Source organism: Podarcis bocagei (assembly GCF_964188305.1).
Source record: "Podarcis bocagei genome assembly, chromosome: Z".
NCBI lineage: Eukaryota > Metazoa > Chordata > Lepidosauria > Squamata > Lacertidae > Podarcis > Podarcis bocagei.
The window spans coordinates 6,892,509-6,896,449 of NC_138140.1; the positions used below are offsets into that span (position 1 = coordinate 6,892,509).

Here is a 3,941-nt window from a genome sequence, read left to right on the forward strand (position 1 = left end):
GGAGTGAAAAAACCCAACACAGCATAGCCTATTCTCCCTACTTCAGGTGACAGTCTTATCTTAAAAGTAAGAATTCTCACAGTTCCATCTCAACATATGAGAAACTAATACATTATAAAATGAACAGAATTAACCAGTGCGTTTTAAAAAAAATAAAAAATTGGGGTACTCTCATTTTCCTACTCATATTGAAATACTGCCCCTCAATGAGGCCAAACTTAGATTCACAAAATGTTTAGGGGTATGCGTACCCCTGCATACCCCCAAAAGAACAGCACTGGAATTAATCATTCAAATGGCCAAGCCCACAGGATTTCTAGGCATTACTGAGCATGAGAGGAGCAGACTTCTGCGCACCACCCAATCTCCTCAAGGTAACAGTCATATTTTGCAATGTGGCAATACAGATTGGGAAACCAGTTGAGAGATCCACTGAAAAGTTTGAGATGAATGAACGATTAATGGGAAGCCACATAAACACCCCACAAGCAAATCAGGATGAATTCATGATTAATGCTCATTGCCGTAAAATTCTCCACAAATACAAATGAATGCTCTATAAAGACCAGATATAGAATAATCTATAATCAAAAAGTGCCTAACTCTGACTAGATTGTATTCTTATTCTGCATGCTGACATCCACACATGTATAAAGTAATATTAAGTTTTAATGTTTCAACAAATAAGCTGTGGCTTTTTTCCTTTTTATTTCCTAATTAAGACCCTAAATAATTTTGTTCCATTTAAACCTTTTGATATCTCCTTGTTCATTGTTTACTATTAACACCCTTAATTATTGCAAAACAAAATAGTATGCCAGTCACTTAGTCCAAGATGCTTGTAATTAATTTTCCATTATAATCAACCTTCATATAACCTACACAAACTCATCTGTAACTCTGTCTTCTTTTTTACATGAGACATCTAATTATGTATTTATTTTAGGAAGATGTTAATTATGAATAGGTAAATGCTTCTGAATGTAAAAATAACTGTTCTTATTTATGTTATACTTTTCTGATGCTAACAATCCACAGCCGATGAATGACGCATAAACATTGGGCTTGATGAGCATGTTCTAGAAGTGTCCATTAGTAACCAGGAAATCACAGGTTCTTCTTCTCCATCTTTGTTGCCCTCTTCTGGAAACTTCTGGTTTGTTGAGAGTTGGGAAGAGTCTTGAAGCAGTGCAGGGGATCTACAGAGAGCAGAAGGGAGAACAGATATTGTAGAGGCCATGTGGGCTTTTTACACTGATGGCAGGAGGTGGAAGCCAATGGTGGAGCTTTAATTCATTTCACATTTAAAGGCAAACCCTACCTAATCTGCACTTTCGGGGGGGAGGGATACAGAGTTATCCTTCAAAATTCACATTTCTCCCTAGCTTCCTCCAAAAGATTCTGGGAACTGTGGTTTATTAAGGGTACTGAGAGCTGTTAGTAGACCTCCTATATAAGTTATATATAGCAGTTATATAATTCCCTCACAGTTACATAATTCCCAAAGCAATTAGACATCAATCCCTCTTTCCAGGGGACTCTGGAAACCGTAGCTCTCATAGGAATAAGGGTCTTCTAGCTGCTCCCAGCACCCATAGCAAATGACAGCTCCCAGGATTCTTTGGGGGGAACTCATGACTGTTTAAAGTGACATGATACTTCTTTAAATGTATATGGGACCTAATAAAGTATAATGAATGCCCCGGTATAAATTCACCTATAGTGCACTATTGTTGTATCAATGACATGTTTCAGAATACGCTTGAGTTTTCTGCAACTCAAAAACATTGGTTTGGAGAGATAAATAGGTATGGACAGGATTTCAGTCCACATTACAGGGGCATGCAATTTATTATTTCTGGCTGACTTTCTGGGGAAATGATTTCTATTTATTACGTATGTAGAGTCAGCAAAAACAATGCATAGAAAATTGTTGCATCTGAGTTCAGTATTTTTCTTGCAAAATTAAAAGGGAGAAGGCAGGGAGAAGAGAAAACCAAATAAACTGCTTTGGATTTGCTGATCTCTGATTTTCCAACAGTTGAAATTTACAAGAAATACTGACTGTTGCCTGATTTGTTTTTTCCTTGAAAAACAAAATATGTTTTTAAGGAAAACTATAGAAGCAAGTCTTATGGGGAACACTTTTAATCCTCAGGTGGAATCTCTTCCTTAGAACATAAGAGGTGCCCAGCTGGAGCAGGCCAAAGGCCCATCTGATTCAACATCCTATTCTCAGATTGGCTAACCAGATGGCCCAATGGGAAGCCTACAAACAAGGCTGAAGCACAACATTGCCATAATGGCTAATAACCATTGATACCTTTATCCTCAATGAATTTATCTAATTGACCTTAAAAGCTAGCCAGGCTGGTGTTAATCAATACATCTTGTGGAAGTTTAACTAAACTTGTAGGCCTTGAAAATGAAGCTAAAACTCCCAAATATTTATGGCGGAAATGACTGGCAGAATCCGAGACCAGGGAGAAGAGCTGGTGGAAGAAGATTGGAGGAAGTTTAAAACTTATTTGCAGAAATATTGTAAAATTTTTGAATGCTGATGACATTGAAATGAATTGAAGGGGTTCTAGCAACAAGGTAAAATGTAAGATGGGATCAATAATAGATAAATTAATAGAACATGAATTTGCTGAACCAAATTCTAAAAGGGATACAAAAATGGGAGACGCGAGGAAGTCAGGAAAATAAGTTAACTAAAGATGAGAAACTAAGAAAGACGGAATTTTTGTTTTTTTATGTTTTTCTTTTTCTATTTTTGTGTTTAATGTTTGTATTTTTGTATTCTGTAATCTTGTATCTTTTTCGTTTTTTGTATTTTTCTAAACTTTTCTATTGATAAAACCTAATAAAATATTATATTTTTTTAAAAAAACTCCCAAATATTTAGCCCAACCTAGAAATCTGGCAATCCTCACAATGCCCTTCTTTGGTTTCCTAAAGGCAGCACAGAGTGGACAGGAGAAGAGAACACAGGAAATCTTTTTTTCTGCAACTCTCTTATTCAGGGAACTAAACCTCTGGAGCTTCAGTTGCCTGGATATTAAAAGAGCCATCTGCACATCAGGCAATCCAGGTGGCAAATATGAGGCAGTGAGTCATTATTTTATCATTAGCACTGAGGGTAATGACACTGCCAGTATGACTCATTGATTTAAAGGTGATCAGTCAAGGAAAGAAGAAGGAGAGTGGACATGAGAGGTGTATAATGTGTGTCTCTGATGCAGAAATGCCCCAGTCCATAGATTTGTGGCCTGTGCTTCTCAGCTAGAAGAGGAAGGAGATTTAGAGGTGTTGGTAACTTTCTGCTTCACTCTGCCATGCCTTTCAATATCTCACCTGGGGAAACTTGGGTTTCCATGACTTCTGTCTCTCAGTATGGGCACTAGCATGGCTATTTCCACCTAGCACTGAATGCTGAAAGCCTGCTCAAATTTCAATAGCCTAGTTAGTTAAAGTTAGTTTATTTATGGATTGCAATTTCCACAGATACAGTTTCTACAAATCTGTGCTCAAAGCAGTTAACATAAAACTCAAACAGTCTAAATACAGCAGCACAATCTTTGACATTTTTTTTTAATTGTAATTTTTGGAGCAACTCCCGTCAGCCCTATTTCTGCATCAGGGTGACCTCCTCACAGCTCCTGAGGTGCCTAGGTCATCAGGGATCTCCTTACATCAGTAGTAGGCATATTTTACTGGCTCATCACTGAGCTTCCAATTCAAACTTCTGCCTTTCTCAATTGACCTTCCAATTCTCTCATTTCTTTTGCCCACCCTTCTGGATTCCACTTGAGCTTGCTGCCAGCTGCTGTGGTGCTCCAAGCTGATGCTCAGCTCTAGGACTCCTGTCTCTCCTGCTTTCAGCCAGAGTGGCACATTGCAGAGCATCCCCTAACAAGGGCTGCCATCCTGACACTCAC

General features: G+C 38.1%; 1 long non-coding RNA gene across 2 annotated transcripts in view; it reads right to left on the bottom strand.

The window, feature by feature from the left end:
• Nucleotides 1–689: 689 nt before the first annotated feature.
• The window catches only part of LOC308579100, a 304,876-nt gene continuing 301,624 nt past the window's right edge, over nucleotides 690–3,941 (bottom strand). For both annotated transcript variants that reach the window (XR_014004283.1, XR_014004284.1), the window contains one exon: nucleotides 690–1,199. This is a non-coding gene — a long non-coding RNA (uncharacterized lncRNA). The remainder of the gene's footprint in view (nucleotides 1,200–3,941) is intronic.